The 25,802-nt window shown below is 37.2% G+C and overlaps 1 protein-coding gene across 6 annotated transcripts in view; it reads right to left on the bottom strand.

Annotated features, from left to right (window-relative positions):
- UNC5D (unc-5 netrin receptor D) overlaps positions 1–25,802 on the bottom strand; it is a 514,611-nt gene that overhangs the window by 409,712 nt on the left and 79,097 nt on the right. The gene's annotated exons all lie outside the window — the stretch shown is intronic.

Raw genomic sequence — 25,802 nt, forward strand, 5'->3', positions numbered from 1 at the left:
CTGCTCACATCCACTGATGGTGCCCAGTGATCAGGACTGGTGCCAGGCACCAGCAGTGGGTGCAAGCAGTGGCTATGGCACCCACACAGTGCTGGGTGGGACTGCAGTGTGTGGGAGCAAAGAATTTTCAGTAATCACCAGAGTCTCACCCCAATGACAGCAATTGGTGCTCTGCCTTGGTCTGACGCCCCCACTCACCTGCTCCAACATCCTGCTACAGTCAATGCCCTCCATGTTCCACACATGCCCTTGGTGTTCAGCATACATCATAGCAACCAGTTGTTCAGTTGTTCTGTCATTCGGTCTATTTGCATGTTAGCTTTTTAGAATATAGGATTATTATTTCATTGAGAAAAATACTTGTTGAGAAAAAATTATGTGCTAGGAACTTTCATTTAGTTAAGATAAACACATGAATACAATTGACAAAGATACCTTCTCTCATGAAGTTCAAATTTTAATCAAGGTATCAGTTTGCTATAATCATTTTCACTTCTATTTTTTTTCACCTAACATTATACTCTTGAGACAGACCCCCATTATATGACTACATCACAATTTACCCATTCTCAAGTTAATGGTCATTGAGATAATTTCTGAACATTTTCCTATAATGTACAATTGAACTGTAAATACATTTGTACATGTAATTTGGTAAACATATGCAAGTTTTTTCTGAGGCAGTTATTTTCAAAATGTGGTCCACAGAACCCTGACGGTTCCTAACACTTCTTCAGGGGACCTAGAAAAAAAAATACTAACAACACTAAAATGTGACTTTCTCTTACATAGCACTGATGGTGTGAAATCAATGGTGGGTTAAACTGTGGGCACCTTAGCAAGACTGACACAGTGGAACCAACCTCTAGTACAATCACTCTATCTTTCACTGCCACACACTTAACAGCAGAAAAAAAAAATGCTTGTTTCAGGTCCTTGATGAAGCAGAAAACAGTCATTCATTTTATTAGGTCTCTAACGTTGAGTACATGTCTTTTTATAATAAGAACAAAAACTACAGCCCTGGATGGTTTGGCTCAGTGAAAAGAGCATCAGCCTGCAGAAGGAAGGGTCCCTGTATCTCTCTCTCCCCTCTCCCTTCCTCTGTGAAATCAATAAAAATTCATTAAAAAAGAAAAAAACTACACAGAAACCCTTCTGTTGCATATTGAAGTAGAATGGTAGTCTTAAGGAAAAGCCCTTGTATAATTGAGTTATACACTAAACTAGCATCTCCTCTCCCATGAGACACCCTGTTTTACTTAAAAGATTGAAAAAAAATATATATTCTGACCTGGGTATTTAGCAGTAATTTTCATGAAAATAAACAGAGAATATATTTTCAAATTCAAAAATTGACAGAACTTATGCCAATAATAAAAATTGTGCATTCATTTGAAAATTGGGATTTTTTAAAACTATTTTCAGCCACTGTGAATTTTCCAGCTTCCTAAAATTTAGACTTTTCAGTGGAAATATTTATAAACATCGTTTTAATATTGCTTTATGAATTGTGTCAACACTTGGAAGGTCTCTTACAGAAATCAGTGAAGCAGTATCTTTAATTGATATTTGCATGATGTTAAAATACTATGTATGATGCCTTGGCTGCTGTGGCTCAATTGGCTGTGCTTCGTCCCACACAACAAAAGGTAGACGGTTCGTTTCCCGGTCTGGGCAGGTTCAGTGCCTAGTGGAAGAGGAGGTCAAACAGGAGGCAAACAATCTGTTTCTCTCTTACATTAATGATCTCTCTCTCTCTCTCTCTCTCTCTCTCTCTCTCTCTCTCTCTCCCTTCCTCTCTAAAAATCAGTAAAATTTTTTTAAAAAATTACGCAAGCTAACACTGTAGAAATAGAGTATAAAAGTTCTTTGATAGTGTTTCAGATTTCAAACATTAGAAAACTATCACTTGTCATGCTTTGGTGTAAAAAGGATCATGTGAAAAAGCTATAAGAACACTCCTTTTGTAAAGTGTGTACACACATCAGTGTGGGGCCAGATTTCCTTCATATATTGCAACCAAAATAACATATCACTATAGACATTAATTCCAAAAGAGATCATTATTGTTTCCTATTAAGTCAAACATTTATAAGATTTGCAAAAAAAAAAAAAAAAAAAAGCCCACAAACACATACACATACAAACAGTAAAATAATATTGATTTTTTTGTAAAGTTTTGTTTTTTAAAATAGCCATTTTTCATTAAAATATGCCATTCATATTTTTATATGAATAATATATAATGGGTTAAATTATTTAAATATCTAAATACAATAATACTTTAAATTTGTCTAAAATCTAGTGTCTGATGTTGGTAAACATCAATAGAAAAACCTACATAAGTAAAAGATATTTGTGGTTCTCAGTAATTTTTAAAACTCTGAAAGGATTCTGAGAAAAAGTATTTGAGAATCTGTGTTCTCAGATACATTTCTAGCAGAAAAATGCTGGGTTCAGAATAAACATACACAGCTTCAACTTAATTAGAAAATGAAAAATCATCTTTTAAGTTTTAAAAATTTTACATATAAGTGTTCTTATTCTCTACACCACATGTGTCAAACACAAGGCCCGCGGGCCAAATCTGTCCCGCCAGGGCTTGCAATGTGGCCCGCACCGCGCTGTCATCACTGCACTCCGCTGCATTTCGATCACAATGACAATTTATGACTGTTCAGTAAACCATTCGGACCGCGATTTAGGCTGGATTTTAGATTTTGGCCCCTTCTCTAATTGAGTTCGACACCCCTACTCTACACCCTCTCCAATTTCTGGAATTATAACAACTTTTAATGTTTATCATTCTGAGCACAGAGAAGTAATATATCATTGTTGTCATAAAGTTCCTTTTCGCATGACAAGATGAGAGCATCTTGTGTAGTAACTCTACCCTAATTTTCACAGGCAGATCGAAAGCTTCTACAGCATTTTTAAATCTTTGAGTACTAGTAATAAAAGAGCTTTTTTTTTCTTTCTTTTTTTTCTGAATAAGTAACACTGGATATATCCATCTTATCCTATAGCATAAAATAGACTTTGCAATCAGTGAACTTGAACTTGTGTTAAATATTAAAACTATGCTTAACAGTATTCCAGACACCTCTAATTTTTGCTCTTCTGCTTGTAAATCTTGTGCTCACAACTTGTTCAGTCCATAATATATTTTTAGTGAAAAATGCAAATTACATTAAAGCATAGAGAATAATTTCCTTTTAGTAAAATATCACCAATGATATGGGAATTAAATCTAATTTAATATCTACACTAATAAAAGAGAAAGATGCAAATTAACCATACCTTTGCAACACCCACCAGCCAATCAGCAGTGAGTATGTAAATTAGCCCAACAAAGATGGTGGGTTAATTTGCATACACAGGCGCCAAGCAGCCAGGGACAAGCCACTTGCCTTGTCACCATGGCGATGATGCAGGTGATAGGTACTGCCCCAGCTGCTCCAGGCCTTTGGGCAGCATGGGAAGGCAGGAAGGCTGTTCCAGGCCAGAGCAAAGGCAGAAAGGCGGCTCCGGGCAGAGTGAAGGTGGTGCCAGCAGCCAGGGGAAAGGAAGGCTCATTCTTGCATGAATCTTCATGCATCTGGCCTCTAGTATTTGTATAAACAATTAAAAGTATAAGCATATGCCCAGCCCACATTGTTCAGTGATTGAGCATTAACCTGTGACTTAGGAGGTCATAGTTTGGTTCCTTGTCAGGGTACATGCTCAGGTTGTGGGCATGATTCCCTAATAAGGGGTGTGTAGGAGGCAGCCAATCAATTATTCTCTCATCATTAATGTTTGTATCTCTCCCTCTCTTCTTTCCACTATTAAATGAATATTATTTTTTAATTTCAAAAAGTATAAGAATGGACAACAAGCTGTCAATACTATATGTATCAGGTAGGAAGATGGGGATCAAGATCAGAGGAAAGAAATATGTTCAGCTTCGTCTTTATACATCTTTGCATGATAAAAAAAAAATCAAAAAAAAATCTGTAATCTGAAGAAAGACAAAAGAAAACTGAATATTCACTTCACATTTAGTTTCCAATCACATGTTATTTGTAGCTCTGGTTATGTTAAGCCTTCATTAATCTTTAGTAAACTTACCTGGGCTTCCATCATATGACCACATTGGCTATACAGTATAAATTTAAATTGAATACTACAGAGTTCAATAGAGTTAAAACATCACATAAAAATACACACTAGGAAGGCCATCATAAGGTGCAGGGAACACTACACCTGAGGCCAAGTCACTTATTTGTTACCTGTGATCATGTCAAGGCTCATAAGAGTGGACTTACAAGAAGGAATGTGGTAGACTTTGAGCAATGCAAGATGGCACTCAAGAATCTCCCAACCAAATTCTAAAGAAATCACGTCACAAGTGTCAGAGAATGAGTTCTAAGCATTTTGGGGATGAGGATGACACTAATTAAGATGATTCTAACAAAACATTTCCAACAATATTCATAAGAAAACTCTCACTTCATCCCAAACAATGCATGCCAGCTGCAATGAAAGTCAGTAATTTTGAACTGAGTATAGACCAAAGGTGACTGGTGAATACCACATTTCCATCATATATTTAAGCAATCTTCTTTTCACAAAGCTAGTAAAAGAGAATGGCTAAATATACACCCTACAACACCTACCACATAGGTAGATTATTGTTGTGTGAGCTAACACAACTGCTGCTCATGGGATCAGTCTCTGTTTGGGCTGTTTGCCACAAAGAACCTAATTCTGTCCTAAATGAGTCAATTTTAACTTGTCAGTTGGTGTGATCTGTTGACCATACTCACACTATAAGGCTCAAAGCCATTTTCAAACATTACCTTGTTCTTTACTATCCTTCTAATAGTGGTGAGCATTCCTCTCTTATAACTGCTTAATTTTAGTTCAACTTCAGTCAAGCTTCAATTAGCTTAAAGAATAATGGCTATTGTGCTCTAATGTTTAAATTGTCTTGTCTGCATTGATGTATTTGATTCACATTACATTGATGTGTTACTCCAAAGAGGTCCAATGTGGTTTTACAGAAACAAACAGAAACAGGGAGAGAAAATCATTTCTGTGAGTGTCAATATGTGACAGACAGAATCATTAGGGAGAAAAAGGATGTGCATGTGAGGAGAAAGGAAGGCTGATTGCCCTCTAGAAATAGTCACATTCATAATTCTAATAAAGAGATGAATATTTAAAATAGTGACACTCCACTATTTATAGTTAAAATGAGCAACTGATGCTACTGTACATCCCACACCATCATACAAATTATTAATCTGATTTTTAAGTATATTATCAAATACTTAATATTTAAGCTTTAAAATTCTTGGTTCTACAAAGATGTAATAAAATATTGATATACAGAGAGATGGGTGAAAGTAGGTTAATAACAATAAATACAATAATTAATAAATAACAATACAAGAATAAACTGTGTTCCTAACCATAAGACTACTTTTGCCCACCCCTGTATATACATCTACATATGATTATTTTATTCTCATGGCTTTATATTTTTCTGAAGTTGAGATGCTCATTGAAAATTCTCCTTTTCTATTTAATCACTCCATTTTCCTTTAACCATTAAGACTGCTCCAACTATAATCCATATATCCACTATGCAACTATATATTAAAAAATGCAATAAACTATTACATATCATTAAAGATGAAAATACACCTTAAAATCCCCTTCATTACCAATGTTTTATATTAATTCTACAAATGTCTACATGGACAGAATCTTTGCAATACTAATCAGCTTTCACTACTTTCTATATTAATCTATATTTAATTAGTCATTATCATTGAAAGTCTCTAATCTGACTTGCAATTCCATTCAAAGACACTGATTGTCTCTACACAGTTCCTTTGTGAGGTCCTACTAGTCTAAATAATGATAGCGCTGGTCGTTGAGCATCAACCTATAAGTCAGGAGGTCAGAGTTCAATTCTTGGTTAGAGCACATATGTGGGCTCAATCCCCAGTGTGGGATGTGCAGGAAGCAGCCAATCAATGACTTTCTTTCATCATTGATGTTTCTATTTCTCTCTCCCTCTCCCTTAATCTCTGAAATCAATAAAAAACAAAAATTAAAAATGATAGCACCATGGTTTCAACTGACAAATTTTGCCCATCTTACCCCAAGCCAGAGTTCACTTCCTCTTTTCCCCAGGAGAATATACAAAATAGAGAGCATCAGAGAGAGCAAAAGCTTTGAACTTCAAGAATACTTTATTCTCTTATTAAGAATTTCAACATGATAGAAATGACTTGGAATTCTTCCAGAGAAATTATGTACCATGACCCAAAAGGTCAGGGTCGACTATATATATATATACTAAAGATCACCAGAAATTAAATGTGCAAATATTCTTTATCTTTCAACTGGTTTGTGATTCTCCTCACAAAGAGTGGACTCTGCTTTTTAAGTTAATTTTTTCTTTCTGGTCTGTACTAGAACCATAAAATCCCTGTTCCGTCCTTTGGACATTATCCTTTTTCTTAGGTACTTCCATGCATGAATTTTTATTCAGTATTTGAGGTTAAAAAATATCTAGTATGTATTTTATAGCCTTTACATTTTTGTGAGTGCACAGAAGAACATTTACAGTAAAAGTTTATAGCAAAGTTCCAGAAATAAAAAGCTGGCATATTGTGCTTCTGAACATGCAGCTATGACTACTCTGCTTCCCATGCATTGTACTGTCAGAGTTGATGAAAATCCCTTTCCTGAGTAAAAGGCATCTCTCTTTTTAAATGGAATCAGAGGAAAGTTATGAACATTGAGATGTATTGTTCAAATGTACTCAAAGCAGAGTACATCAGAATTCTTATTTCTAGAAATGCTCCCTATGACCAAAAGAACCAACCACATAGTAGGAAACTTCTTTCCAGTTGTTTTTTTTTTTTTTAAGTTCAAGTATTTTCTAGCAAGTATTTTGATTCCATACTTCCACTACTTTAATTTATTTTCTCTTCTGATGCAAGCAATGAGGGTTATAGAAAATTCTTGAAGAAACTCATTCAATGAATATAGCAGGTCAGGAATAAACGTAGGCATGAAATGTAAACAGCACTGGCTATAATCAAATATAATTAGATTACAAGAATTCTTTGCAGCTCACACATGGAGAAAATGTGCATTTTAAGGTAAATGTCTATAATTTAGCAAATACAAAAGTTAATATATAGATTAAGCACTGCCATATTTGAAACATTAAATGCAATTGAGTTGCACTGCGTAATTCTTTTCACATTTACTATTGCAAACCCATGACTCAAAGGGCTAGAGTTATGTATACATTGCCATTATATTATTTCCATATAAGCACAAAAACCCACTTATGTAAGTATTAATATTTATCTAGAATATTAAACACTAACAAAAGGGAACCATCTCACATTTTTTAAACTTGTGCTTCCTAAATAAATTTCCTATCTATTAACACAACCACATTTCTGTCAAAATGACATGCCCCTCTGACCCTCATATAACATCTCTATGTTTCTGATAAAATATAAGTGGTCTGAAGCATCATAGTAGTGGCTAACCATTCTGAAAAGCAAAAGACTCCATATAGTAGTAAACCTCTTTATGAGACCGTAGTAGTTGGAATGAAATTGTAAATGGAGAAGAGTAGATTGCTTTGATTTAGAAAATTGTCATCATTAAACAGTTTACAAAGAGCTCACTATTCTGCATCATTATCCCCAATGTGTCAAAGTCAGCATTTTCCCAATATTTAAAGCACTCCTAACTTGCTCATAAATATTATTTATATTCCTGCACAGCCATCCAGCATATCAAGGAGTATCATTTAGAGTCTTCGATAGTTACACAGTACAGAAATCTGAGCCAATGCATGTGAACCTGAAATAAAGCAAAATAAGAGCACAGTTTTCTCTCCAAGGAGAATTATGGAGTCCATGGAATTATACTACCAAGTGTCACCCAAGGCACAAGGCCATTGCTTGCTTTGCACATGGAGAGTTGCCGAAAAGGTTAGCAGGGCTTGTATGCATGTAGCAGAAACTTGCTACTGAGCAACTCAATCATGGATGAGGTGCCGGCCCATGTACTAGCATTGCCATTTATTTTTATTCATTTGTTTTGTGTTGGAAGAGGCCTTCCTTGCTTACAAAAAAATAGAATGAGACCCAGAATTGCCCTTTTTTTTTTAAACCTCTCTATTGAAATCCTAAAAGAGCCATTTCAGTTCATTGCCTCCAACAAAAGGCAGCTGACCAGCTGACACTGGCCACAGCCATCTCTGAAATTCTCAAGCTTTTGTCAGGAAGACCAATTTTGATTAGGCAATTTCACATAACCTTCAGCTGAATCCTTCCTGTAATTCTTGTGTAGGTTAACTACTTTAAGCCAAGAGAATGGTGAAAGCAGGCCTTAAGTGAAATTTGCAAACAATGTCATTTGCATTCAATACAGTGTACCAAAGTATGTAAAGTGCCTATTGTTTCCAAGACTCTGAGACTCTGAGAAATTATGTCTGCCATAGGTCAGGTGGTACCACATGTGCTGTGACTGGAGAAACGATCCTGTGGCAGCCACGAGGTAAAAGGAAATCATTCAGGAAAGAAGATTTCAAATTTGTCCATTAAAACAGCAGTTCTTAAAGTAGCTAATATAAAAGCTTAATGTGTTAAAAAGAAAATGCCAACGTGGGAAATGTTTCCCACATAACTGGGTAACTTATTTTATCCATTAAGCAGCCTTAGAAAACATGGAGACTAGAGTTGCAAAGAAAAAGAAAACTACAGAGAGAAAAAACAATTTATAGAATGAAAGAAGATTGTAAAACGTACCAAAAGTAAGGTAAACAGATTAAGAGTGATCAAAGGAACCAAGGGTTTTACAAAATACTACAATATTTATTTGTTTGCTTTTGTCTGTCTGGTTGACAAAGATTAAAACAGAATGATGACCTGTTGGGTTTTGAGATCATGGCCAAATCACCATAACCTTATATGTATTGCTGGAAGATAAACTGGCAACGTCTATCAAAAGATCTGAAAATGGAAATTGCCAACCTAGTTATCTACTTCTACAAGTAATCCTAAGGAACGTGTCACGTTAGTACATAAATATGTATGCAGAGCGACTTATAGTAGCAGAGAAAAATGAAAATGCAGTATGTATGCAGTAATAGAAGACGAGGCCAATAAATTAAAGTTTTAATTGAGTCTATGAAACCCAATCACAGTGATGACTCTGCATACATAATTATTAAAGAGCAAAGTATATAATGCATTGCTGAGTGAAAAAGAAAAATGTTGTCCCAGAGAAATAAAGCATACTATAAATATCTGTAATAGAACACATATTACTAATTAATATCTCAGATCCCTCCTCCCTGACCTGTTAAGGTTTCTGCATTTCTTCCCTCCTCATTCTTCTCTGCCTCACCCCAGGCAGGCATTTTCTCTTAGATTTTTTTAATACCATGTAAATTTAAGAAGAAAAAAGGATATATAGAAGTGATACCAATCTGATACTGGATTTATTATTTATTTATTTATTTATTTATTTATTTATTTATTTTAGTGGGAGTTTTATCAGGAGAGAAACTATAGAAAAAAATCTTTTTAAAGATGCAGGGGCTGCCACAGCATTTGATAGGTGTAGAGAGGAGGACAAAAGCATAGGTTAGAGGTGAATTATTATGTTTCACATATTTAAACTTTAAATACTAAAAAAAAAAAAGAATTTGTGTTAATTTCACTGGGAATTTCCTCTCAGTGGAGGAATGTGGTCTATAAAAAAAAGATTATAAATATAATTATATAAATTTTATATATATATATATATATGTGTGTGTGTGTGTGTGTGTGTGTGTTTTGTTTTGTTTTTTCATTTATTTCAGAGAGAGGAAGGGAGAAGGCAAGAGAGATAGAACATCAATGAGAACCACTGATTGACTGCCTCCTGCGTGCTCCCTACTTGGGACTGATCCCTAAACTCTGCATTTGCCCTGACCCTGGTTCATGGGTCGGCGCTCAACCACTGAGCAACACCAGCCAGGTCAGATGTGTTTTTTGAACACAGCACTGCTCTGAGACCAGAACCTAGGTCATGGGATGAAAGGATGGTGCCTGATTTCCCCCTATATGCACCTCTATATGTTTGATAAACGTTTAAGATTTGGTTAACTGATTTTCTAATTCTTCAGGAATGAGCATTCATTACTAATAAAATAAGTATACTTCCCAGAGAGATATTAAAAATTAAAATTTACATATGTTAGTGTTAGGTTCCCAGTGTTACTTAAGTTTCAGCTGTACAGGCTGTCTTACTGCCCACCCCTAATGCAACCTGTGTGACAGGGAATCAAGTGAAAGTTGGCTCTTTGGGATGCACTGCTAGGGAGCACCAGGTGTGAATGGGTAATGATAATACCTGTCATTACAGTCTGATCAAAAGGAAGGAAAGGAGGCTACTACACAGGACAGGCCTGAGAAGCTCACCCTGGACCCTGGAACCAACCTGCCAGGTCCTCTGGGAGATGTTATTAGGTACTCTCAGAACTGTCCCTGTCTCTGGGTACTTAGGTCAAGTCCCTGGCACAGATTCCTCTGCACCTCTATTCCCAGCATACCTGCCCACAGGACCAGCGTGGTCAGCCAGAGAAAGGTCCCAAGGGCAGACTCCCAGGAGCTGTCTCACTATTTCTTTGTAGGTAAGTGTCAGCTACAGGGTTATAATACATTATTCTGGAAGTTCCCTCCTTTGCTACTAAGAGGGCAGGGCAGGGCGGGGCCAGCTCCAAGTAACTGGACCGTAGCCCTAACCCAACCAATCAGGTCAGCCAAGGTAGTGGCACCCCCCCCCCCATAAAACCCATTGATATGTTAAATTCTTTCTCTCTCCTGCCATGCCATAGCTGGTGTAAGTGGGACCTAGCTTGGACTTGTCCAAAATAAATACAGGCTTTCTGCAATTGCATCGGATTCGGCTCCCTGGTAGTCTTTGGGATTTATGACACTTGGGCACAACACTACTCCCTCCCCAGAGTAGCACTCAAACTGAGTAAAAAGTGCTGTAAGATAACACTAGTCTCACCCAAAACATCTGGGGTTGAAGACTGAGGCCATTGGAGTGCAGGCCCTTGGAGAACAAGCTGCCACAGGAGCATTACAATTGGATTTGAACTGGACCAGTGGACTCATCCAGGAGGCTTGGTTCTCAGCTTATGAATTTAGGAAGCAGCAGAGAACATATCTGATGGGAATATATGTTTCATTTAAAGTGGGACCTTCTCCTTTGATTATAGAAATGGGAAACAGATTTTTTAAAAGGGGGAGCTTGACAGACTGGACAAGAAACACTGGTTATTCTATTTTATTTTATTGGTTTTTATAGATAGAAAGTGGAAGGGAGAGGAAGAGAGAGATAGAAGCATAGATCAGCTGTCTCCGGCACTAGGGATAGAGCCAGAAATCTGGGCATGTGCCATGACAGGGAATCGAACCAGTAACCTGTCCCTGCACAGAATGACACCCAACCATCTGAGCAACACTGGCTAAGATGAGAAACAGTGTATTTTGACTCCACACTGAAAACAATTTGTGGCTCAACACACAACAGTGATTCTCTTTTCAAAGTGTGGTCCCCAGAGAGCAATGTCACTTTCACCTAAGCATTTATTTGAACCAGAAATTCATAAGCTTCAAATTGTAGCCTGAATAAAAAATTGCTAGAGGTACTTGTTTAAAATGCAGTCAGAAATGAAGTGTCATATTGTCTGTAGCTTACTCTGAAATAAAACAACATCCCTCTATATTAGATATATATACAGATGTAAAGGAAACTTGGCAAATATTAACAATTCTATAATCTATTCAATAAATGAAGCATATTGAACCATAGTCTAGTTGTGTTGTGTTAAAACAGGTCTGTGCCCAGGAATGTGGATTGTTGCCAAGTACCTCAGATTTCTCTTAAACTGATGCCACGCATCACATTAAAAACACTGCTTTGGACATCTTCCATATTTCTTAGTAAATGATGAATTTGGCAGCACTATCATCTACCCCAAAAGATATAAGCAACTTCTTACTTTAATAGACCAAACCTCTGCCTGGTTTTGTGGGGTTGCTTCTCTTGCCCACACTTCCATTATCTGCAGAGAGTGGGTTACCTACAACTTCCCTGATGGTTCCGATTTTCCTGCTCCTGTCACAAAAGATCACACGCAACATATTTTGAGTCAGAAGGAAACATAATTTTAGAAACTCACTGCGTGATCCTCAACAGAAGATCAATTCCCACACAAGGAATAAAAATGAGTCTCAGGGGACAAGAGCATCCTTCCTTCTGCCTGTCTGTCCACAAGACAAGATCTGACCTACTTGAGATTCTGAAGTCACAGGGAAAGATCAGAACTCATAGAACTGGCTTGTTGAATTTTATACTATTTACAAAAATTATCTGTAAGTTGCTCTGAGTCCTAAAAATTCTATAGGGGCTTTGTTCAGACTGCAAATAACCTGGGGGAGAAAGCACTTCAAACAATTGTTGGTAAGTTAAATTTTTCAGGCTGTTACAAGATTGAGAGACTAGAGTCTTAAAGATGGGAGAGAAAAAGAAAAACCTATGTGCATGCAGTATTGATATTGTTCCCCATTTGGGCTACTGTAAAATGGCAGTGTTTGGCATTTTGCCCTATTCTCCCCAAATATATATATATATAAAAAAAAATTGGGGAATCCACATGTTTTTGTATAAGCCATCTATGTAACATCTTTTCAAAGGTGTTTGGCTCATAAAGATGAGTGAACACTGAATGTCTCATTTAAAAAATATTAACTGCTGCATGATTCACTATTAATCTCATTTGTACAAAATATTTGTCACATCACTGCCCACTTGGTAATAACACATTTTGCTTAGTCATTTATCCTATCAAAGATGTTGCTGTTTTGCCTAATTTAAATAATTGTTAAGCATCTCAACTTTCTTCTGAGTACTTGTGTAAAGGTCATTTAGGATGAAAGGCTAAAAATATTTCAAAATGGTGAAAAAGAAGAGGAAGTAAATTTTCATACATATTTTATTGAATTTTTTTTTATAGAGAGGAAAGGATAGGGATAAAGAATTAGAAACATCAATGAGAGAGAAACATCGATCAGCTGCCTCCTGAACACCCCCTACTGGGGATGTGTCCACAACCAAGATACGTGCTGTTGACCAGAATTGAACCTGGGACCCTTCAGTCCATAGGCCAAAGCTCTATCCACTGAGCCAAACCAGACTTGTCCCATTTAAAAACAAAAATTCCTCCCTCACCTATCCTATTACCCCTTACCTTTCTAGTTTTGGCTGGTCTGCTTATAATCTTTTTATCTAGAAGGCTTATCTGAGTATTAAATTAAGTGAGAATAAAAATATATGTAGCAGAATTCTCTAAAAAATGATTGCTGTTTATGTTTGCCCTGCCTCCCCCCCACCAAGTATATATTTAAAAAATGATTGGCAAATGTCTTCTTATATTTGACATCGTTTTGAGTTCTTATAAAAATCACTTCAGCCTGGCCAGTGCTTGAGCAACACCCTTGAATCAGATGATGTTTTGATTCCTGGTCAGGGAATATGCCTGGGTTGCAAGCTTGATCCCCAGTAGGGGGAATGCAGGAGGCAGCTGAGTATTGATTTTTTTCTCATCCTTGATGTTTCAATTTCTCTCCCCCTCTCCCTTCCTCTCTGAATTCACTAAAAATATATATATATATTTTAAAATCCCTTCTAGGTTATATTGGAAAAATATGAATTATTCCCATATTATTTATATGGTTGGAAATTTTCAGGATTTTGCTCTGAGTGCTATTACTCCTGAAAACTAAAAGCTCCATGATTTACCAGGTCTACCTGTTAAGAATGCAGATTTTGTAATTTAAAAAAAACCATGGTAATTTCAAGAGAAACATCAAGTGTGTTTTATTCAAAGTAATGTCCATCGCTAGCTACACATTTCCCCCATCTTTCAGGTAATTTCTGGATACCATCCCAAAAGAACTTTTCTTGTTTTGAGGTAAACCATTCAGAGACCCAATTTTCCACTACTTGGTACGTTTTCAAGTGCTGCTCAGAAAGGGCATATGCCATGGATCAGAACAAGTGGTGACCTGAAGGAGCAAGGTCTGGTGAATGCAGCAGGTGGGTTAATACTTCCCAGGCAAGATCTTTTAAAATGTCTTTAGTTTTGAAGTGAGTGATGGTAGGTATCATGAAGTAAAATTACCTTGCCATGTCTTTTGGCACATTCTGGTCATTTTATGATCAAAGCATGGTTCAAATTGATTATTTGTTGTTGGTAGCAATCAGTATTAATAGTTTCACCTGGTTTTAGAAACTCATAATACACCACACCTTCCTGATCCCACCAAATGCAGACAGCACATTGCCTTCTTTTTGAAGTGATTTGGCCATGAGGTCGATGTTAATGGTTGACCTGGATCAATCCATGATTTTGTGCTTTTGGGATTCTCAAAATAAATCCACTTTTCATCCCCAATCACAATTTGATGCAAAAAAAAAAAAAAAAAAAGACTTTGTTTCCTGCAGTTGAAGCAACATTTTACTGATGACTTTTCGGTTTTCCATTATCTTTCATTCAGTTGATGTGGCACCCATTTTCCTTCCTTTAAAATCTTTCTCATTGCTTGTAAATGATGGGAAATTGTTTGCTCAGCAAAGTTTAATCTTTCTGAAAGTTATTTTTTAGTTTGACATGCATCTTCATCCAGTAATGCTTGTAATTGTTAGTCTTCAAACTTTTTCAGTTGACCTGGACATTCTTTGTCTTTCACCTAGAAATCATCACTTTTAAAGCATTTAAACCAGTGTTCACAAGTATTTTGAGATGGAGTATGTTCACCATAAGTTTTCCGAAGTATACTATACCTTTTTCTTCAGAATAAAGTAATGAATTAAAACTTCCCGCAAATGCCTTTTTTGGCATGAAATTTGACATTTTTAAGCATAAAAAATACCTATGATGTTAACACCTTCAGCAAATTTGACATATGAAGTTTTGAAGTTTGCTGTCAATACAACAAAATAGAATACATATCAAATTGCATCTATTGTATATCAACATATGTATAAACTCCATCTGTTGAAAAAAATCTGCATTATTATGTGGGACACCTAGTAGTTATGTCAACATAGAATATAATAGGTGAATAAAACAGATATCTGCCATTAAATTTGACAGAATATGTTCTGATGTTCTGATATCAACCATTTATGAACTATTGAACATTAGATTAAGAAAATCATTCTATTCTCCTGAGAATATATTTCACTCTTAGGAAAGTGGCTGTCAAAAGAATAAATTTTAACCAAAATATGTTTTTACCTACCTAACATCTGACAGGAAATTTTTGGCCCCTAAGCATCAAGGTTGGTAAGAAATCAATAAATCTTGCCAAAGCCATTTGGCTCAGTGGATAGAGTGTCCCCCTATGGACTGAAAGATCCTGGGTGCCATTCTGGTCAAGGGCATGTGCCTTGGTTGCAGGCACATCCCCAGTGGGGGATATGCAGGAGACAGCTGGTTGATGTTTCTCTCTCACTGATGTTTCTAACTTTCTATTCCTCTTCCTTCCTCTCTGTAAAAAAATCAATAAAACATATTTTTAAGAAAAAAAAAGAGAAAAAAAATCAATAAATCTTTATGTCCTCTTATGTAGCTATTATGTAAATTTCAAACTAGAGTAATCAAATCAAAGTCCCATTTATTACCCACGCTCTGCATCCTAGTATACTGATACATAATCAGTTTTTTCTCCCAATTGTACATCCCAAATGATCAAACACATTTTGAAGCTCAAGCAATGAAATTTTGACCTGGTTTCTAGGGACAAAGGACAAAAGAGAAATCCTCTGTACATTGCGAACAGAAGACCCCATATCATCCCATTACCCATGCTGTGGTAGTCTCTCTCTAACCCCATCTGCTGCCTCACTGTTTTCATCCACACTTCAGAACAACAATGTAAACCCCAAGGCACACCAAACTAGTGAGCATATTGCAAGTAAAACAATTAGTTACTAAATAAAAACTCTCTGAGTAGAAATAACTCTGGTCTATGCACAACCATTAGCTATGTTGCTTTATCTGTCACTCAACAAGTTTGTTCTGTTCTTCCAGTTGTCCAATGCCAAGGCATTCCCAAGGATAATTCTACTGAGACAAGTACATCTCTGCTGTCAGAGGGAGAAGTGTCCTGTCCTATTGTGATAAAGTGCTTTTTGTGTATTTTTTGTGGGAGTGGGGTGGGGTGGACAAAAGTGTTTTTGAACATTTTCTCCCCATCAGTTGATCTGTGTTTTCCAGTCTAAATATGCTGTTCCATTCTGCCTCCCACTCTCTGCTCCGGCAGCACACAGCTGGCCCCAGTGTCTTGAACTCTTCACACTCCCAGATGCCTTCATACCTCTACACATGCTGTTTCTTCTTCCTGGAATTTCCTTCCACCCCTGATGCCTGTAGAATTCTCAGGCATCCTGAAAATTCCAAAGCAAACCTCATTTCCTCGGAGAAGATGCCACTGTAAGCAAGGTAATAAACAGAAGGCAAGGAGGTAAGGAGTCCCATGCCCTGACAGGGACTGAAAGCACCATCATGTAAATAGCAGCCCTGTAACATTAAAACGGGTCACATTGTACTAGTGGTTATTTGCTTATTTCTCTTTCTCTTCCACCATATCCTTAACTCTACATAGTATATGTGAGAAAATAAGTGTTTTCTTGTCTTTTTACCCCTGGACTGCACACAGCTGACTATGAATAACTAATGAAGGAAGGAAAAGGGAAAGAAAGAAAGGGAGAAGTGGGTAGTGCTGAACAGATGGCAACACACTTTCTACTACATGATGCTGTTAGACTCTAACAGTTAGAGGGATGGTGTCTCTCCCTAGGTTCTCTTTCTTTTCTCTTCAAACAAGATTATCAGAAAAACATTTTAGGCATAAAAGAATAGTGGAGAAGGAACTCTGCCATACAAATGGCATTCAGTCAAATGCCCAGGGGGAGTGAAGGAAGCAGCCTTATAGCACATACTCACCGATACCTAGGGAGACCGGAGTGGAGTTCTTATCTGGTCACTTTCCAAGGCCTGGGCCTGGGATGGAGGAGGAGGATGAGATTTAGATCAGAAGTAGGTCAGAGTGCACTCACCCGGGCAGGCAGGGCTGGTGCATGGAGAGAATGGATGGCACAAAAAAGCAGACATGAAAGCAGTGAGGAAACTGGAGTGTTTCTAAAACATGAGCCAGGAAAAAAGCACATGGAAGTCAGAGACAGGAGCAGAATATCTCTGCTCCCAGACCCTTACATCTGCCACAGCTGCCCTAGAACCAGTCCTGCAAATGGTCTGGTACCTAACAAAAAATTCAGCATCCATGGAATGTATGAATCAGAGTTATAGACCCAAAGTTTGCTAGCTCAGGTGATCCGCGGGAATCAGCCTTTTAACTTTTTATTTTTGGCAAATCATCTCACTGATTTTTCTTGTTTTACACACACACACACACACACACACACACACACACACAGGCACACACTACACACCTCAGAGAAGTTAAACTTGATTAAAAGAAATATTGCTGAAAGCATCACTGAACTTATTTATTTGTTCTCTTTATTGATTTCAGAGAGGAAGGCAGAGGGAGAAAGAAATAGAAACCCCAATGATGAGAGAGAATCATTGATTGGCTGCCTCCTGCATGCCCCACATTGGGGACCAAGCCCACAACCTGGGCATGCGCCCTAACCAGGAATCAAACCATGACTTCTTGGTTCACAGGCAAATCCTCAACCACTGAGCCACATCAGCCAGCCAGGTATTACTGAATTTTAGACTCAAAATCACTCAAATTTAAAGTTATTAGTTGCTCAGAATGAAAAAAAAATTGACAAAAGAAAAACTTAAAGAAGTAGCATATTTTAAAATGTGGATTTTTTTTCCTTTTCAGGAAACGCATTTGGCAGTCTGCCCTGTAAAAATATGTTCTAATGAAATTTCTACATTCTAAGGGAGAATATGTTATCTTTGCTTCAAATGATCATTTAACTCCTCAGAAATTAGGTATAAAAAGTAAAGATATTTAAGAAAACCAAGGGATGAATGTTGAAAGGTTTCACCTTGAATTTCCTTTTAAAACTTTGAAGTAGCACTCTGATTATGAATAATGCACACAAAAAAATTAATATAATCATTTGCATTCTGCAAACATGTTGAATCAATGAGAAAGCAAATGGCAAATTAAATTTTTACCACATGTCAATCAATTTGGATAATGCAGCAGTGAAAAATATCACAAACACAAACATTTAATAATTTATACTTTGACAGTAATAACTAAAAATATAATTACCCATTTGGAAATGTGGAAATTAAACCAACAATTGGCTTTCTTGGTTATCTGATTTGCCTTCTTTTTCCAGACTAGGAAAGGGTAATAGTTTTTTTCCATAGTTGCACAAAATAAGCTTTTATAGTTTTTCCAAAACAGATGATCAGAAGTTGAGTTTGTTTGAGAGAAAACAGTCTAGCAACTTATTTACTGAAAGAAGCAAAATTCAATGTTCTGATTATCATACCAGAATGCTCAGAGAACCTGTCCACACATTGGGCATATTCTCTTAAGTCAGTATGAATAGCTGACTGCTCTCTTGGTGACTGGAGCATAAGCCCAGAAAGACACACTGAATAGACTAAATGTATAAATAAAATGACAGTAATGATCCAAAACATGGCTTCTTGTATCAGAATGGGGGGAAAGAAGCATTTTGTTTAAAAGCAAGATTTAAATAAAGCTGTGCCAAATAACTTTCCTGTCTCTAAGAATTCCTCAAGAAAAGAACTAATTCTTAATTGCAGAGATATTAGCAACCACCATGGCAACGCCTATCCAGAATGCTCCCTTGCACACTGCTAGGGGATGATGTTGAATTGGGGGTGAAGAGGGATTTAAATGTATTAAGGACATTGATGCTTCCTCGTGTGTGCATCTGGAAAAGACCCCATTAAGATCATTCAGCAGTTGAAGTCTAAGATGTATTATACAGAATTTATAACCTACACACTATTTCTGAATCATTACTCTCCTACGATGGGGTCATCATTCTGAATATTACTCAGGGAAAAGGAGCAACGCATATAAATAAATAAATATGAAAAATTCAAGCGATCGCCTTGACAAAACAGATGAGGGGAGTTATTGGACAGCAATTGCTCACTGGCATCTGTTCATCCAGCTGTGAGTTGAAAAGACAGAAAGCAGGTGCCAATTTAAGTGCAGAATTATAGTTCATTTCATATAAGGCAGTGCTGAGAAGAGAAGAATATCCAAAACAACAGTAAAGCTAAATATAAGATGTAGAGTCCTAGTAGATTTGGCTCAGTGGACAGAGTATCTACCTGCAGAATGAAGAGTACCAGGTTCGATTCCAGTTAAGGGCACATTCCCATGTTGTAGGCTCAATCTCCAGTGAGGGCGTGCAGGAGGCAGCCAATCAATGATTCTATCTCATCATCATCATTGATATTTCTATCTCTCTTCCTCTCTCTCTCTCTCTCTCTCTCTCTCTCTCTCTCTCTCTCTCTCTATATATATATATATATATATATATATATATATATAAATAATTTTAAAAAAAATAAGATGTAGAATAAAAACAATTTCATTGCATCTATCTGGGCTTTTTTAAAAATATATATTTTATTGATTTTTTACAGAGAGGAAGGGAGAGAGATAGAGAGCTAGAAACATTGATGAGAGAGAAACATCGACCAGCTGCCTCTTGCACATCCCCTACCAGAGATGTGCCCACAACCAATGTACATGCCCTTGACTTGAATCGAACCTGGGACCTTTCAGTCCGCAGACCAACGCTCTACCGCTGAGCCAAACCGGTTTCGGCTATCTGGGCTTTTTGTTTAAAAATCTACATTATTAGGAGAAGGCCCTTTCTTCAAGTATTACTATTCTACAGTTGGGAAGAAAGAAAAATGTGTGCTTACTAACCATGTGCAGGCTACTTTCAAGCAGAAAGGGAGGGAGGGTGGCGGCTCCCTCTGACCCTCTGTCAGTGATAACCCGAGAGCCCGGATCTGTCCCCTGTGATGCTGGCTGGTTTTCATCATTCCAACCAAACGTTAACAGCACTGAATCTGGACACCCAAGAAGACTCCTGCATAAATGCATTAAAGCACTACACAGCTCCTTAGGCAATCATGGAACTCTCCACGGGCATAATTAACAAGGATTTAACTCAATGTTTAGATTTTAGGGACTGCCAGGATGGTTAAGGAAGTAACTTGTCATAGAAGGCAGGACAAAGCCTAGATTTTTGAGCTGGGAGCTAATTCTTCTAAGTAGCAGGGAAGTTAAATGATGTCCCAAAGCAACACAGCTAATAGGGAAGGTGGTTTCAGCCCTCAATCCCGAGATCATTCCTCATTACCACCCGCTAACTAAGGAGAAGCTTAGCTCTTTTATCATTGATTCATATATATATATATATATATTTAGTTAGTTATCACTAACTCCTATTAAATTGATTACACACCCCATGCATTTTAATATATGAATAGCCTTTTAGAAAGTGAAATCTTATGCAATCTATCATTTCAAAGGTTGACTTCCTATCATTTTATGGATTTCATTAGCCAAAAACCATGCACATACCTCATGTTACAAGTAAATATGTCTTTTAAACAGATATTTTTAGAGCCACTATTATGCAGGATGATGGAATAATCACTTTTTGCATGAATGCATTTTCCTGAGAAGTAAAACTAAGAAATTTCAACACTAAAATTGCCTAAAGTTTTTAAGTTGAAAAAACAATTATAGTTAAATTTTAAAATGCTCACTATAAGCTAGTCATGGTACTAAAAGTTATATATCAGGGGTGGGAACATCTGGTCTGTGGGCGATATAAGGTTGGCAAAGTCATCTGGTCTGGCCCTGCCAAGGCTTCGGGGATGAATTAATTAAATGTTTGCCTAAATATAACAGGCTAATTTAAAAGAAAATATTTTTATTGATTTTTTTTACAGAGAGGAAGGGATAGAGAGTCAGAAACATAAATGAGAGAAAAACATTGATCAGTTGCCTCCTGCACACCTCCTACTGGGGATGTGTCTGCATTGACCTTTTATTCTGCAGGCCAATACTCTATCCACTGAGCCAAACCAGTCAGGGCTAACAGGCTAATTTTTAAGTTGATAATTTTATATGGCCTGTAAATGATGTTATAAACATCAAAATAGCCCTTTGAAGAAAAATGTTTCCCTACCCCTGCTTTACATGAATCATATAATTTAAGTTTTCTAACAAACTTCTACCTTACATACTAACAGGTTAATTGACTAATAAAATGTCATAAGCTACCGTATTTCCCCGAAAATAAGACATCTTCCGAAAATAACACCTAGCGCATGGAAAGATAAGACATCCCCTGAAAATAAGACCTAGCACAACTTTGGGAGAAAAAATTATTATAAGACACTATCTTATTTTTGGGGAAACAGGGCAGTAGTTGATAAAGCATAGATTTAACTCTAGGTAGTGAATATATACACCTACATATGACTCAGCCATTCCAGTCCTAAATAACTTATCCAAGAGATTGAAAGCACATCCATACAAAGACTTAACATGACATGATGTTTGTAACAGTAAAAAGTGGAAACAACCCAAATGTCCACCAATAGTGAGTGGATAAACATTGTCACATATATATACATTGGAATACTACTCAGCAATAAAAAACAACAGACTACTGATACACACAACAGGACGGATCTCAAAACAATTAAGCTAAGTGATAGAAATTTGATAAAAAAAGAGCATATATGGAATAATCCCATTTACATGAATTTCTAGAAAATGCAAACTAATCTACAGTAACACAAAATACATCACTGATTACCTGGAAGTGGAGTATATAATATGGAGGGAGGTATTTATAAGGGGTACAAGAAAACATTTCAGAGGAATAGACAGATTTATTATCTTAATTATCATGGTTTTACACTTGACTATACAGGTCAAAATTCATCAAATCAGGAAGCTTAAATGTGAGTAATTTATATACATTAATTACATCTCAATAAGAAATCCAGGCAGTCCAACTTCAAAGCTAGTGCCCTTGATCTCCCTAACCTCCCCGCTGTAATTTGACAGTTTGCTTGTTGCTTTATTGTTTCTAAATCTATCTTTTGGTTCTTCAGTTTATAATGTTCTTTATCATCCATAAATAAGTGAGGTCATGTGGTTTTTCTCTTTCATTGACTGGCTTATTTCACTCAGCATGATGTTCTCCAATTCCCTCCAGGTTGCTGCAAATGATGAGAATAGATCTGGGGGAGATAAGAGATCAACCGAAGGACTTATATACATGTATATAAGTACAACCAATGGACACAAAACTCTGGGAAGCGAGGGCATGTATAAGGGGGGAGGGGGGCAATGGTATATGTACAAAGATAATAATTTAATTAAAAATTTAAAAAAAAACAAAGATAGTGCCCTTAACCACCAGAGTGTATAGCTTCAAATATTATAAAAAGCCCTACCTAGAAAAAGCATATTGATTTTAATTCAGTTTTACTTTAGTGTAACATCGCTTGTCTTGCTCTATAAGATATAAAGACTTAATTGACGCCTGTTGTTCTAATTAGTAATTTTGTCACCTCCCTGCAAGTGAAATCCTTGAAGGCAATTTTGGTTTTGATGAATGTGCCCCAAACACAGAATGGCCCCCAAACTGCTGCTGTTTTCATCGAAGGTGCTCTGTCTTTCCCAGCTGTCTCTGATCTGCACAGTTACTTTTAGCCTTTCTAGGTGGGACTTTTTTTTTCAACTTATTCTTTTCATCTATTTTCTTCACTGTCAATGATTCTTAAACCTTCAGTTGTGAAGTTTCAAAAAGATGGCAAGCATATACCACATATCAAATCAAGTAAAAAAATTAGTATAAAGGTTCTGCACTATAAGAGGCCTCTACCATACCTTTTGTACAGAGTAAAATGTTCATTAGAGGAATTTTATTGATATTCATGGTTAATTCACTTAGAGTATTAGGGTTGAATTTGAAGCATTCCAAAGTATCCAAGATCTGGACACTAGGTACCATATTTTTCGGACCATAAGACGCTTCGGACCATAAGACGCACCAGTTTTTAGAGAAGGAAAATGAAGAAAAAAAGATTCTGAAACAAATAGTGTCCTAAAATATTTTATGTGCATTAAAACCCAACATCACAGTCATAAACACATGTAATCAACCCTGTAAAGTAAACAGCAGCATTTAGAACCATTTTAGAGCCAGGCAAGCACACAGAGACCACACAGAGCCGGGCAAGTAAAAAAAAACTTTTTTTTTAAAGTATATGTGTAGGCTATATTTGGACCATAAGACGCAGGGACTTTTTTCCCCCACTTCTGGGGGGAAAAAAGTGCGTCTTATGGTCCGAAAAATACGGTAATTGGTAAATTACTGCTGTGAGTTATGGTATTATTTTAACACTAGAGGACTAGTGCACAAAATTTGTGCACTTGGGTTGTGGGGAGAGGGCGTCCCTTAGCCCAACCTGAGCCCTCTCATAGTCTGGGAGCCCTCTTGGAATGTCCGACTGCCACCAAGACAGGAGAGGCTCCCAACACCACTGCTGTGCTCACTAGACATGAGCCCAGCTTCTGGCTGAGCAGCACACTGACTGAGGGGACAACTCCTACATTGACTATCTGCTCTCCTGATGGTCAGTACATATCATAGAAACTAGTCTTGCTGTTGTTCAGTCAATTTGCATAGTGGGGTCTTATTATATAGGATTTTAAAACATTGTAGTGTAGCACCCTATGTTCTAAACATAACTTTGTAGTAAGAGATTTACCCCCAAAGCATGATTGAAACAAAGACTAACTTTCCAGCTTCTGAGAGATCTAAAAGTTATATAATACTAAATCAGGATTTGAAAGTAGCCCATCCAAGTAAGGGGTTTAAAGCTTAACTTTCATTAGCTACATGGGAAGTCCACAGCTAATCTCAGAGCTGCTTATTCATAAGGGCACCAGGTACCTGGGACCTACTCCTCTCCCCAGATGGAACAGAAAATGAGACAGTAAGAACTTGATTACAATGGTATGTTAACCCCACCTAGAAGAGCAATCAAGACTTGGAGCTCTAGCCCTAACCAGTTTGGCTCAGTGGATAGAGCATCAGCCTGCAAACTGAAGGGTCCCAGGTTCGATTCCAATCAAGGGTATGTACCTTGGTTGCAGGCACATTCCCAGTAGGCAGTGTGCAAGAGGCAGCTGGTCAATGTTTCTTTCTCATCTATGTTTCTAACTCTCTATCCCTCTCTCTTCCTCTCTGTAAAAAAAAAAAATCAATAAAATATATTAAAAACCAAAACAAACAAACAAACAAAACTTGGAGTCCTAGTTTGGTGCTTATGTCAGCTCAGTTACTGCTGGAGTGAGGACCAGTGCCTTCTGTGCTTGGTTGCCACACACCAGCTGCCCAGACCTCCAACTAGGCCTGCTCCTCCTCCTGACCAACTGCAGTTAATGTGAGAGAGTAGATGGAGGTCAGTATTTAGCACTAATTAGTGGTGGCCTGATTATCAAATGTCTTGGCCAAGAAATGAAGTGTCTAGAACTTGTTTGGCTTACTATGACTGGTCTGCCCACATATAGTTGTTAACAGTTGATTATGTTTAATTATACTGCTTAATTACCAATATTTTATTTTTTAAACCACTTTTTTTTTATAACAATGCACTAGGCATCAAAACTCAACATATGTAACCATAGCAACTAAAACAAAAGATTTGCCTAAATTTAATGAGCTCACTCACATAACACCTTTGCACTTCAAACAATACTTCACAAGAGATTACTATGACATAAAAGCTAGCTATTTGCATCTTTTGTTGTTATTGCCACAATCCTCCCTGGAATCTAGAAGATTTGTGTTTGAGAATATTAGACCATGAACTTCAAAACTGAGCTTTTAATAATCCTGCCCTTTGGCATCAGAGTCAAATAACAAAAGCCTCCAAAAAAAAAAATGCAGACTAAAGCTAACCTTCCATATATTATTATGGTTTTGAAACTGCTAAGTGAGTATAAACCTAGCATCACATCATCCTCAATTTTAGCAGGTGTAGCCCCAAATCAGAAAGCTCACCGTTCACCCCCAAACAGAGGGCTCTTGCCAGGTCAATGTGAATCTTGACCACACACACTGGAAGCTTCAAGACATCCTTAAATGAGAAGTGCTGTCTACCTTCAGGCCAGAGGGAAAACAAGTGCGGTCAAAATCATAAACATGACTACCATACAAAGCACGTGCCATATGCTAGGAACTATGCCTCATATGCATTGTTGCTACCTGCCCCGAGATCTGGGGAAAGAAAATGTTTTCCCTTTTTCAGATGAGGACCAGTGAGGTAGAAGGCTCGGCAAACATCCTGCAGGTAATAGGAAGGGAGGCAGAATGGGAAGGCTGAATCCAAAGCCCATTCTTCTATCAGGAGGTGTGACTGTGTTCATTTCACATTCATTATCCTTCCTTTTGAGAAAACTGGTTCACAATGGCAAGGAAATATGAAAGAAATGTGTATGTGAGTTAGGCCAGACAGCAAATGTTCAGAGGCTGAGAAACTGAAGGGCAAGGTAAGCTCAAGTTGTTTGCTCTCTGGTTAACCAGCGAACCAGCAGAGAAACAGTGCAAAGGGTGTAAGAGGTAAG

Source organism: Pipistrellus kuhlii, unplaced genomic scaffold (genome assembly GCF_014108245.1).
Source record: "Pipistrellus kuhlii isolate mPipKuh1 unplaced genomic scaffold, mPipKuh1.p scaffold_m20_p_3, whole genome shotgun sequence".
Taxonomy (NCBI): Eukaryota; Metazoa; Chordata; class Mammalia; order Chiroptera; family Vespertilionidae; genus Pipistrellus; species Pipistrellus kuhlii.